Below are 12,956 nucleotides of genomic sequence, written 5' to 3'. Positions count from 1 at the left end.
CTGGCCGAGCTATGGGCCTCCAAATTCGGACTCAATATCTGGAATCCTGGGGCTGGCGTCCCCTGGCTGGGGGCTGCCCGGGCCTTCCCGTGCTGGTTCCCTGGGTGGAGGTCAGGGGCATCTGCCTGCCAAGTCTGGGGGTCCTGGGAGGTCCCCTGGCCGAGCTATGGGCCTCCAAAGTCGGACTTGATATCTGGAATCCTGGGGCTGGCGTCCCCTGGCTGGGGGCTGCCCGGGCCTTCCCATGCTGGTTCCCTGGGTGGAGGTCAGGGGCATCTGCCTGCCAAGTCTGGGGGTCCTGGGAGGTCCCCTGGCCGAGCTATGGGCCTCCAAAGTCGGACTCGATATCTGGAATCCTGGGGCTGACGTCCCCTGGCTGGGGGCTGCCCGGGCCTTCCCGTGCTGGTTCCCTGGGGAGAGGTGAGAGGCATCTGCCTGTAAAGTCTGGGGGTCCTGGGAGGTCCCCTGGCCGAGCTATGGGCCTCCAAAGTCGGACTTGATATCTGGAATCCTGGGGCTGGCGTCCCCTGGCTGGGGGCTGCCCGGGCCTTCCTGTGCTGGTTCCCTGGGTGGAGGTCAGGGGCATCTGCCTGCCAAGTCTGGGGGTCCTGGGAGGTCCCCTGGCCGAGCTATGGGCCTCCAAAGTCGGACTCGATATCTGGAATCCTGGGGCTGACGTCCCCTGGCTGGGGGCTGCCCGGGCCTTCCCATGCTGGTTCCCTGGGGAGAGGTGAGAGGCATCTGCCTGTAAAGTCTGGGGGTCCTGGGAGGTCCCCTGGCCGAGCTATGGGCCTCCAAATTCGGACTTGATATCTGGAATCCTGGGGCTGGCGTCCCCTGGCTGGGGGCTGCCCGGGCCTTCCCATGCTGGTTCCCTGGGGAGAGGTGAGAGGCATCTGCCTGTAAAGTCTGGGGGTCCTGGGAGGTCCCCTGGCCGAGCTATGGGCCTCCAAAGTCGGACTTGATATCTGGAATCCTGGGGCTGGCGTCCCCTGGCTGGGGGCTGCCCGGGCCTTCCCGTGCTGGTTCCCTGGGTGGAGGTCAGGGGCATCTGCCTGCCAAGTCTGGGGGTCCTGGGAGGTCCCCTGGCCGAGCTAGGGGCCTCCAAAGTCGGACTCGATATCTGGAATCCTGGGGCTGGCGTCCCCTGGCTGGGGGCTGCCCGGGCCTTCCTGTGCTGGTTCCCTGGGGAGAGGTGAGAGGCATCTGCCTGCCAAGTCTGGGGCTCCTGGGAGCTCCCCTGGCCGAGCTATGGGCCTCCAAATTCGGGCTCGATATCTGGAATCCTGGGGCTAACGTCCCCTGGCTGGGGGCTGCCCCCCGTGCTGGTTCCCTGGGTGGAGGTCCCAGGCATCAGCCTGCCAAGCCTGGGGCTCCTCGGACCTACCCTGGCCGAGCTATGGGCCTCCAGGGGCGGGCTGCTCGGTTATACCATGGGCCAGTGCTATTGCTGAGGTTTACCATGGGCCAGCTCGACTGGCCAGCGGGGCTGAAGGTCCTTAATGCAGGGTGAGGAGGGCTTAAGTGTGGGTGCCCAGGACCGCCTGGTGCACTAGGCGTGGTGGACGGACCAGGGCGCCTCCAAAGTCGGGCTGCTCGGTTATACCATGGGCCAGTGCTACTGCTGAGGTTTACCATGGGCCAGCTCGACTGGCCAGCGGGGCTGAAGATCCTTAATGCAGGGTGAGGAGGGCTTAAGTGTGGGTGCCCAGGACCGCCTGGTGCACTAGGCGTGGTGGACAGACCAGGGCGCCTCCAAAGTCGGGCTGCTCGGTTATACCATGGGCCAGTGCTACTGCTGAGGTTTACCATGGGCCAGCTCGACTGGCCAGCGGGGCTGAAGGTCCTTAATGCACGGTGAGGAGGGCTTAAGAGTGGGTGCCCAGGACCGCCTGGTGCGCCAGGTTAGGGTTAGCTGCCCGGGACTTCCAGGGGAGCCTGCCCCAGCCCTAAGTGGAGCTCCCCCGCCCTGGGAGTAGGGTTAGCTGCCCGGGACTTCCAGGGGAGCCTGCCCCAGCCCTAAGTGGAGCTCCCCAGCCCTGGGAGTAGGGTTAGCTGCCCGGGACTTCCAGGGGAGCCTGCCCCAGCCCTAAGTGGAGCTCCCCAGCCCTGGGAGTAGGGTTAGCTGCCCGGGACTTCCAGGGGAGCCTGCCCCAGCCCTAAGTGGAGCTCCCCAGCCCTGGGAGTAGGGTTAGCTGCCCGGGACTTCCAGGGGAGCCTGCCCCAGCCCTAAGTGGAGCTCCCCCGCCCTGGGAGTAGGGTTAGCTGCCCGGGACTTCCAGGGGAGCCTGCCCCAGCCCTAAGTGGAGCTCCCCAGCCCTGGGAGTAGGGTTAGCTGCCCGGGACTTCCAGGGGAGCCTGCCCCAGCCCTAAGTGGAGCTCCCCAGCCCTGGGAGTAGGGTTAGCTGCCCGGGACTTCCAGGGGAGCCTGCCCCAGCCCTAAGTGGAGCTCCCCAGCCCTGGGAGTAGGGTTAGCTGCCCGGGACTTCCAGGGGAGCCTGCCCCAGCCCTAAGTGGAGCTCCCCAGCCCTGGGAGTAGGGTTAGCTGCCCGGGACTTCCAGGGGAGCCTGCCCCAGCCCTAAGTGGAGCTCCCCAGCCCTGGGAGTAGGGTTAGCTGCCCGGGACTTCCAGGGGAGCCTGCCCCAGCCCTAAGTGGAGCTCCCCAGCCCTGGGAGTAGGGTTAGCTGCCCGGGACTTCCAGGGGAGCCTGCCCCAGCCCTAAGTGGAGCTCCCCAGCCCTGGGAGTAGGGTTAGCTGCCCGGGACTTCCAGGGGAGCCTGCCCCAGCCCTAAGTGGAGCTCCCCAGCCCTGGGAGTAGGGTTAGCTGCCCGGGACTTCCATGGGAGCCTGCCCCAGCCCTAAGTGGAGCTCCCCCGCCCTGGGAGTAGGGTTACCTGCCCGGGACTTCCAGGGGAGGCTGCCCCAGCCCCGAGTGGAGCTCCCCCAGCCTGGGACTTCCAGGGGAGGCTGCCCCAGCCCCGAGTGGAGCTCCCCCAGCCTGGGACTTCCAGGGAGGCTGCCCCAGCCCCGAGTGGAGCTCCCCCAGCCTGGGACTTCCAGGGGAGGCTGCCCCAGCCCTAAGTGGAGCTCCCCAGCCCTGGGAGTAGGGTTAGCTGCCCGGGACTTCCAGGGGAGGCTGCCCCAGCCCCGAGTGCTGCTCCCCCAGCCTGGGACTTCCAGGGGAGGCTGCCCCAGCCCCGAGTGGAGCTCCCCCAGCCTGGGACTTCCAGGGGAGGCTGGCCCAGGGCTCCAGCGGTCTTCCCCAGCCCATCAGAGTCACTTTTGGGGCAATTTCCCAAAAAGTGGTCCCAGTCCAAAAACCAAGTCCCTGGGGCCTGGCCCAGGGCTCCAGGGGCCTTCCCCAGCCCATCAGGGTCACTTTCTGGGCAAGTTCCAAAAATCAAGTCTGGGTTCCAAAAATCAAGTCCCTGGGGCCTGGCCCAGGGCTCCAGGGGCCTTCCCCAGCCCATCAGAGTCACTTTCTGGGCAAGTTCCAAGAATCAAGTCTGGGTTCCAAAAATCAAGTCCCTGGGGCTCCAGGGGCCTTCCCCAGCCCATCAGAGTCACTTTTGGGGCAAGTTCCAAAAATCAAGTCTGGGTTCCAAAAGTCAAGTCCCTGGGGCCTGGCCCAGGGCTCCAGGGGCCTTCCCCGGCCCATCAGAGTCACTTTCTGGGCAAATTCCAAAAATCGAGTCTGGATTCCAAGAATCGAGTCCCTGGGGAAAAAGGCAATTCTGGGTTCCAGAAGTCATGTCTCCTGTCCCAGCCTACCCCCTAGAGTCCAACAGACCCAGATCCTAGCCGATTATGCTAAGCTAGCCAAATTCCCAGGACTAGATTCTTGGATTCCAACTTGCCATTACGGATGAACGGTTGCAATCCGTTGTGACCGCTCACATCGGTTTGCGTCCAAATCTGCAGTCCCGTCAATGGGGAGCGTTCCACAAATCGAGTCCATTCGCCTAACCCTAACCCTAACCCTAACCCTAACCCTTGTCGCGAATAACTCCGGAATGGAAGGTCGTAGAGACTCGGGAGTGGGTGGCGTCCCACATAACTCGAGGTCTCTGAACACGCCAAAAGTGGTCCCGTGTCTCTACGACCTTCCGTTCCGGAGATATCGTCAAAATAAAATAAAATAAACCATTTTTTCGGCTCTGGCTCCGCCCCCGATGTCGCAGCGTAACGGGTTTGGTATCAGCGGATAGCCCTGGGCCAACTGAATCCAGGGAGGGGTCGCACATCACTCTAGGACCTTCCGGACGGACGCTAGAGCCAAAAAACCAAATGGTCTGATATCGTCTGGGCAGACATTTACCTTATTTACCCTAACCCTAACCCTAACCCTTGTCGCGAATAACTCCGGAATGGAAGGTCGTAGAGACTCGGGAGTGGGTGGCGTCCCACATAACTCGAGGTCTCTGAACACGCCAAAAGTGGTCCCGTGTCTCTACGACCTTCCGTTCCGGAGATATCGTCAAAATAAAATAAAATAAACCATTTTTTCGGCTCTGGCTCCGCCCCCGATGTCGCAGCGTAACGGGTTTGGTATCAGCGGATAGCCCTGGGCCAACTGAATCCAGGGAGGGGTCGCACATCACTCTAGGACCTTCCGGACGGACGCTAGAGCCAAAAAACCAAATGGTCTGATATCGTCTGGGCAGACATTTACCTTATTTACCCTATAACCTAACCCTAACCCTAACCCTAACCCTGATGGGCATGTGAAATTGGCCGCGAAAATCACTGGTATGCCTAAAAGGTGAAAGAAAATTTAAAAGGAAAACAATAAACACTCAAAAAAGGAAAATAAAGGGAAAATGGTTATTACCTATGCATAAGAAAGTTCTGATTGGGGTTAAAAACCATAAATGTCCAGTGGAATTATTTAAATATTTGGTACAATTCTAAAGATTAACTGCAACCCATTCACTCCAATACAAAAAGAAAAAGGAAAAAACTGTAAGGGTACATATGGAAAATTGAAAATAGATTTGATAGAAAATTCCTAATGGCATTTAAGAAACATGTAAAAGTATTCAAATGTTTAAATTTAATAATTTTAGTTAGTTTTTATAACCAATTTTAGCCCATTCAAACTCAATGGAAAATGGAATTTACTTAGTCATTCTCTAACAAGGAAGGGGAGGGGCCTTCCTCAGAGTATAAATAGAACACAGGCTCAAACACAGGCACACATGCATCGGTTCTCCTGCTATCCAGCGTTTATCTCCCAAAAGTCTATTTCTAGACTGAAGAAAGCTCTGTCCAGCGTTTATCTCCCAAAAGTCTATTTCTAGACTGAAGGAAGCTCTAATTTTTTTTGGTTTTGTTTTAAGCAAAATCCAGCATTTATCTTCCAAAAGTCTATTTCTAGACTGAAGAAGGCTCTGATTTTTTGTTTTCAACACAAATCCAGCATTTATCTTCCAAAAGTCTATTTCTAGACTGAAGGAAGCTATGGTTTTGTTTTGTTTTTTGATTAAACAAAATCCAGCATTTATCTTCCAAAAGTCTATTTCTAGACTAAACAGAACACTACCTATTCAAAAGTTTTTTGTGGTCTTTCACTGACATCTTGTGGCCAAACCGTATAATTGCATCGAAATATTATCATGAAGATCTGTAAATTGATGTAAGTTTTTGCTGGTAATAATTTACAGACCCTTTCTTTAAAAACGGAATATTGGCCACCCAAATACATTTAAAACATACTGTTTGTTTATTTATTTATTTATTTATTTATTTCTATTTTTGTCTCTAGCAAGCCAACGCCTGAAGAAGGTACATACTGTACCGAAATGTCAATCATGACCCTAACCTTAACCCCAAATCCTAACCCTATTCGACGTTTTGACATCAAAATGGTAAGTTAACTCATACTTTTTTGGATAATGTGTTAAGGATGTTAGGCTAGGCTAGGCTGAGCTAGGATAGGCTAAGCTAGGCTAGGCTAAACTAAGCCAGGCTAGGCTAGGATAGGCTAGGCTATGCTAAACTAGGCTAGGCTAAGCTAGGCTAGGCATGAAATATATGTTCAGATTTAAAAATTCAAAAAAAAACATGTCTGTAATATAGGTACCAATAGACTCCAAATAACCTGACACGTGCTCCTAACAATGTCCACCAGGAAGTTTTTTGGCTGTGGGACTTAGTGAAATTTTCGTCCCATTCATTCCTATGGCAAAACGGTTTGTCGCGAATAACTCCGGAATGGAAGGTCGTAGAGACTCGGGAGTGGGTGGCGTCCCACATAACTCGAGGTCTCTGAACACGCCAGAAGTGGTCCCGTGTCTCTACGACCTTCCGTTCCGGAGATATCGTCAAAATAAAATAAAATAAACCATTTTTTCGGCTCTGGCTCCGCCCCCGATGTCGCAGCGTAACGGGTTTGGTATCAGCGGATAGCCCTGGGCCAACTGAATCCAGGGAGGGGTCGCACATCACTCTAGGACCTTCCAGACGGACGCTAGAGCCAAAAAACCAAATGGTCTGATATCGTCTGGGCAGACATTTACCTTATTTACCCTAACCCTAACCCCTAACCCTAACCCTAACCCCTAACCCTAACCCTAACCCTAACCCTAATTCTAAATTCTAATCCTAACCCTAACCCCAAATCATAACCCTAACCCATCCCCAAATCCTGGACTTGTGATTGGGCATGGGACACAAGCTCGGGTTTGATCACCCTGTGGCTGGCCACCTTTGATGAGGGTGTCTAGTGTTGAAAGGCCAAAACACCCCATGATTCAAAGGAACACTACTGATGATGTGTCCTAAAATTGACTGAGATACAATCCCCACGCCACGTTTAACATCAAAGGAGAATGGAAGGATAGTCCAAATACACGTTGGGGTGCTTGCTTGGCATCTGTGGGGCATCGGGGATGGGGCTTGGGAAGGACAGTGCACAACACGGCCTTGGCCTAGGCCAGGACGTGGATCTTTGTGGTAAACCTAACCAGCCAGTGCCTCCCGGGTCCTGTCTGGACGTTGTGCGGTGCCAGCGTGTATCCTCTAGTGTTCCTCCTGATGGGCATGTGCTAGTTAAGGCAAAATAAGCCACAAAGTAAAGGGAAAACAAGAAATTGGCCGAGAAAGTCACTGGTATGCTTAAAGGGTGAAAGAAAATTAAAAACATAAATGTTCCTGGGAAATAAAAATAAGGAGAAAATGGTTATTACCTACTCATAAGAAAGTCCTAATTTGGGTTTATATTCATAAGAGAGTCCTAATATGGGAAAGTCCTAATTGGGGTTTAAAACCATAAATGTCTAAGGGAAATATCCTGTCAAGGCAAAACAAGCCACTAAGTTAAGGGAAAATAATTGCTTAGTCATTCCCCAACGAGGAAGCTACCCAGTAAAGGGGAGGGGCCTCCCTAAGGAAAACAAGCCACAACAAGCCACAAGGTTGCACAGTGGAGACTATACTAGGGAGAAGCAAAAATGTCAGCGGCCTCCAGCAGATTTCAGGAGCTACATGGTCAAGGGAAAGCAAGCCACACAGTAAGTCAAGGCAAAGACAAGCCACAGAGTCAAGGGTAAACAAGCCACAAAGACTGAGTGAAAGGAAAAAGAAGTCAAGGCAGGACAAGCCACAGAGTCAAAAGGAAAAAGAAGTCAAGGCAAAATAAGCCACAGAGTCAAAGGAAAAAGAAGTCAAGGCAAGACAAGCCACAGAGTCAAAAGGAAAAAGAAGTCAAGGCAAAATAAGCCACAGAGTCAAAGGAAAAAGAAGTCAAGGCAAGACAAGCCACAGAGTCAAAAGGAAAAAGAAGTCAAGGCAAGACAAGCCACAGAGTCAAAGGTAAAAGAAGTCAAGGCAAAACTAGCCACAAGACTGAGTAAAAGGAAAAAAGCTACACAGAAGCCAAGGCAAAACAAGCCATGAAGTCAAGGGTAAACAAGCCATTTCTAGCTTAAGGCTGAAAAACAGGACAGCCACTGAATAACTGTCTTTTCTTTGTTTCGAGGATGTGGTTCTGCAGCTTTTGGAGGTCGGTCTGACACATAATGACTTTTTGGTTCTGAGTGCTGTTTGCAGATTGGGGGAGCAGCAAGGGGTAAGCGATAAAAGTCTGTTTTTAGACTGAAAAGGGCTCACTGCCATCTTGTGGCCAAACCATGTAATTGCATTTAAATGTTATTATTTCTTTAAAAACAGAATATTGGCCATCAGCGTTTGTTTTCCAAAAGTCTACATCTAGACTAAACAAAACCCAAATATATGAACTCTAACCCTAACCCTAATTCTAACCTCAACCCCAAGAGGTACAAGCTGACTCCTAACCTTAATTCTAACCATAACCCCAATTCTAAATTCTAATCCTAACCCTAACCCCAAATCATAACCCTAACCCATCCCCAAATCCTGGACTTGTGATTGGGCATGGGACACAAGCTCGGGTTTGATCACCCTGTGGCTGGCCACCTTTGATGAGGGTGTCTAGTGTTGAAAGGCCGAAACACCCCATGATTCAAAGGAACACTACTGATGATGTGTCCTAAAATTGACTGAGATACAATCCCCACGCCACGTTTAACATCAAAGGAGAATGGAAGGATAGTCCAAATACACGTTGGGGTGCTTGCTTGGCATCTGTGGGGCGTCGGGGATGGGGCTTGGGAAGGACAGTGCACAACACGGCCTTGGCCTAGGCCAGGACGTGGATCTTTGTGGTAAACCTAACCAGCCAGTGCCTCCCGGGTCCTGTCTGGACGTTGTGCGGTGCCAGCGTGTATCCTCTAGTGTTCCTCCTGATGGGCATGTGCTAGTTAAGGCAAAATAAGCCACAAAGTAAAGGGAAAACAAGAAATTGGCCGAGAAAGTCACTGGTATGCTTAAAGGGTGAAAGAAAATTAAAAACATAAATGTTCCTGGGAAATAAAAATAAGGAGAAAATGGTTATTACCTACTCATAAGAAAGTCCTAATTTGGGTTTATATTCATAAGAGAGTCCTAATATGGGAAAGTCCTAATTGGGGTTTAAAACCATAAATGTCTAAGGGAAATATCCTGTCAAGGCAAAACAAGCCACTAAGTTAAGGGAAAATAATTGCTTAGTCATTCCCCAACGAGGAAGCTACCCAGTAAAGGGGAGGGGCCTCCCTAAGGAAAACAAGCCACAACAAGCCACAAGGTTGCACAGTGGAGACTATACTAGGGAGAAGCAAAAATGTCAGCGGCCTCCAGCAGATTTCAGGAGCTACATGGTCAAGGGAAAGCAAGCCACACAGTAAGTCAAGGCAAAGACAAGCCACAGAGTCAAGGGTAAACAAGCCACAAAGACTGAGTGAAAGGAAAAAGAAGTCAAGGCAGGACAAGCCACAGAGTCAAAAGGAAAAAGAAGTCAAGGCAAAATAAGCCACAGAGTCAAAGGAAAAAGAAGTCAAGGCAAGACAAGCCACAGAGTCAAAAGGAAAAAGAAGTCAAGGCAAAATAAGCCACAGAGTCAAAGGAAAAAGAAGTCAAGGCAAGACAAGCCACAGAGTCAAAAGGAAAAAGAAGTCAAGGCAAAATAAGCCACAGAGTCAAAGGTAAAAGAAGTCAAGGCAAAACTAGCCACAAGACTGAGTAAAAGGAAAAAAGCTACACAGAAGCCAAGGCAAAACAAGCCATGAAGTCAAGGGTAAACAAGCCATTTCTAGCTTAAGGCTGAAAAACAGGACAGCCACTGAATAACTGTCTTTTCTTTGTTTCGAGGATGTGGTTCTGCAGCTTTTGGAGGTCGGTCTGACACATAATGACTTTTTGGTTCTGAGTGCTGTTTGCAGATTGGGGGAGCAGCAAGGGGTAAGTGATAAAAGTCTGTTTTTAGACTGAAAAGGGCTCACTGCCATCTTGTGGCCAAACCATGTAATTGCATTTAAATGTTATTATTTCTTTAAAAACAGAATATTGGCCATCAGCGTTTGTTTTCCAAAAGTCTACATCTAGACTAAACAAAACCCAAATATATGAACTCTAACCCTAACCCTAATTCTAACCTCAACCCCAAGAGGTACAAGCTGACTCCTAACCTTAATTCTAACCATAACCCCAATTCTAAATTCTAATCCTAACCCTAACCCCAAATCATAACCCTAACCCATCCCCAAATCCTGGACTTGTGATTGGGCATGGGACACAAGCTCGGGTTTGATCACCCTGTGGCTGGCCACCTTTGATGAGGGTGTCTAGTGTTGAAAGGCCGAAACACCCCATGATTCAAAGGAACACTACTGATGATGTGTCCTAAAATTGACTGAGATACAATCCCCACGCCACGTTTAACATCAAAGGAGAATGGAAGGATAGTCCAAATACACGTTGGGGTGCTTGCTTGGCATCTGTGGGGCGTCGGGGATGGGGCTTGGGAAGGACAGTGCACAACACGGCCTTGGCCTAGGCCAGGACGTGGATCTTTGTGGTAAACCTAACCAGCCAGTGCCTCCCGGGTCCTGTCTGGACGTTGTGCGGTGCCAGCGTGTATCCTCTAGTGTTCCTCCTGATGGGCATGTGCTAGTTAAGGCAAAATAAGCCACAAAGTAAAGGGAAAACAAGAAATTGGCCGAGAAAGTCACTGGTATGCTTAAAGGGTGAAAGAAAATTAAAAACATAAATGTTCCTGGGAAATAAAAATAAGGAGAAAATGGTTATTACCTACTCATAAGAAAGTCCTAATTTGGGTTTATATTCATAAGAGAGTCCTAATATGGGAAAGTCCTAATTGGGGTTTAAAACCATAAATGTCTAAGGGAAATATCCTGTCAAGGCAAAACAAGCCACTAAGTTAAGGGAAAATAATTGCTTAGTCATTCCCCAACGAGGAAGCTACCCAGTAAAGGGGAGGGGCCTCCCTAAGGAAAACAAGCCACAACAAGCCACAAGGTTGCACAGTGGAGACTATACTAGGGAGAAGCAAAAATGTCAGCGGCCTCCAGCAGATTTCAGGAGCTACATGGTCAAGGGAAAGCAAGCCACACAGTAAGTCAAGGCAAAGACAAGCCACAGAGTCAAGGGTAAACAAGCCACAAAGACTGAGTGAAAGGAAAAAGAAGTCAAGGCAGGACAAGCCACAGAGTCAAAAGGAAAAAGAAGTCAAGGCAAAATAAGCCACAGAGTCAAAGGAAAAAGAAGTCAAGGCAAGACAAGCCACAGAGTCAAAAGGAAAAAGAAGTCAAGGCAAAATAAGCCACAGAGTCAAAGGAAAAAGAAGTCAAGGCAAGACAAGCCACAGAGTCAAAAGGAAAAAGAAGTCAAGGCAAAATAAGCCACAGAGTCAAAGGTAAAAGAAGTCAAGGCAAAACTAGCCACAAGACTGAGTAAAAGGAAAAAAGCTACACAGAAGCCAAGGCAAAACAAGCCATGAAGTCAAGGGTAAACAAGCCATTTCTAGCTTAAGGCTGAAAAACAGGACAGCCACTGAATAACTGTCTTTTCTTTGTTTCGAGGATGTGGTTCTGCAGCTTTTGGAGGTCGGTCTGACACATAATGACTTTTTGGTTCTGAGTGCTGTTTGCAGATTGGGGGAGCAGCAAGGGGTAAGCGATAAAAGTCTGTTTTTAGACTGAAAAGGGCTCACTGCCATCTTGTGGCCAAACCATGTAATTGCATTTAAATGTTATTATTTCTTTAAAAACAGAATATTGGCCATCAGCGTTTGTTTTCCAAAAGTCTACATCTAGACTAAACAAAACCCAAATATATGAACTCTAACCCTAACCCTAATTCTAACCTCAACCCCAAGAGGTACAAGCTGACTCCTAACCTTAATTCTAACCATAACCCCAATTCTAAATTCTAATCCTAACCCTAACCCCAAATCATAACCCTAACCCATCCCCAAATCCTGGACTTGTGATTGGGCATGGGACACAAGCTCGGGTTTGATCACCCTGTGGCTGGCCACCTTTGATGAGGGTGTCTAGTGTTGAAAGGCCGAAACACCCCATGATTCAAAGGAACACTACTGATGATGTGTCCTAAAATTGACTGAGATACAATCCCCACGCCACGTTTAACATCAAAGGAGAATGGAAGGATAGTCCAAATACACGTTGGGGTGCTTGCTTGGCATCTGTGGGGCGTCGGGGATGGGGCTTGGGAAGGACAGTGCACAACACGGCCTTGGCCTAGGCCAGGACGTGGATCTTTGTGGTAAACCTAACCAGCCAGTGCCTCCCGGGTCCTGTCTGGACGTTGTGCGGTGCCAGCGCGTATCCTCTAGTGTTCCTCCTGATGGGCATGTGCTAGTTAAGGCAAAATAAGCCACAAAGTAAAGGGAAAACAAGAAATTGGCCGAGAAAGTCACTGGTATGCTTAAAGGGTGAAAGAAAATTAAAAACATAAATGTTCCTGGGAAATAAAAATAAGGAGAAAATGGTTATTACCTACTCATAAGAAAGTCCTAATTTGGGTTTATATTCATAAGAGAGTCCTAATATGGGAAAGTCCTAATTGGGGTTTAAAACCATAAATGTCTAAGGGAAATATCCTGTCAAGGCAAAACAAGCCACTAAGTTAAGGGAAAATAATTGCTTAGTCATTCCCCAACGAGGAAGCTACCCAGTAAAGGGGAGGGGCCTCCCTAAGGAAAACAAGCCACAACAAGCCACAAGGTTGCACAGTGGAGACTATACTAGGGAGAAGCAAAAATGTCAGCGGCCTCCAGCAGATTTCAGGAGCTACATGGTCAAGGGAAAGCAAGCCACACAGTAAGTCAAGGCAAAGACAAGCCACAGAGTCAAGGGTAAACAAGCCACAAAGACTGAGTGAAAGGAAAAAGAAGTCAAGGCAGGACAAGCCACAGAGTCAAAAGGAAAAAGAAGTCAAGGCAAAATAAGCCACAGAGTCAAAGGAAAAAGAAGTCAAGGCAAGACAAGCCACAGAGTCAAAAGGAAAAAGAAGTCAAGGCAAAATAAGCCACAGAGTCAAAGGAAAAAGAAGTCAAGGCAAAACTAGCCACAAG

Source organism: Neoarius graeffei, chromosome 22 (genome assembly GCF_027579695.1).
Source record: "Neoarius graeffei isolate fNeoGra1 chromosome 22, fNeoGra1.pri, whole genome shotgun sequence".
Lineage (NCBI taxonomy): Eukaryota > Metazoa > Chordata > Actinopteri > Siluriformes > Ariidae > Neoarius > Neoarius graeffei.
The sequence above is the reverse complement of the archived record's forward strand: the minus strand, read 5'-3'. Positions refer to the sequence as shown.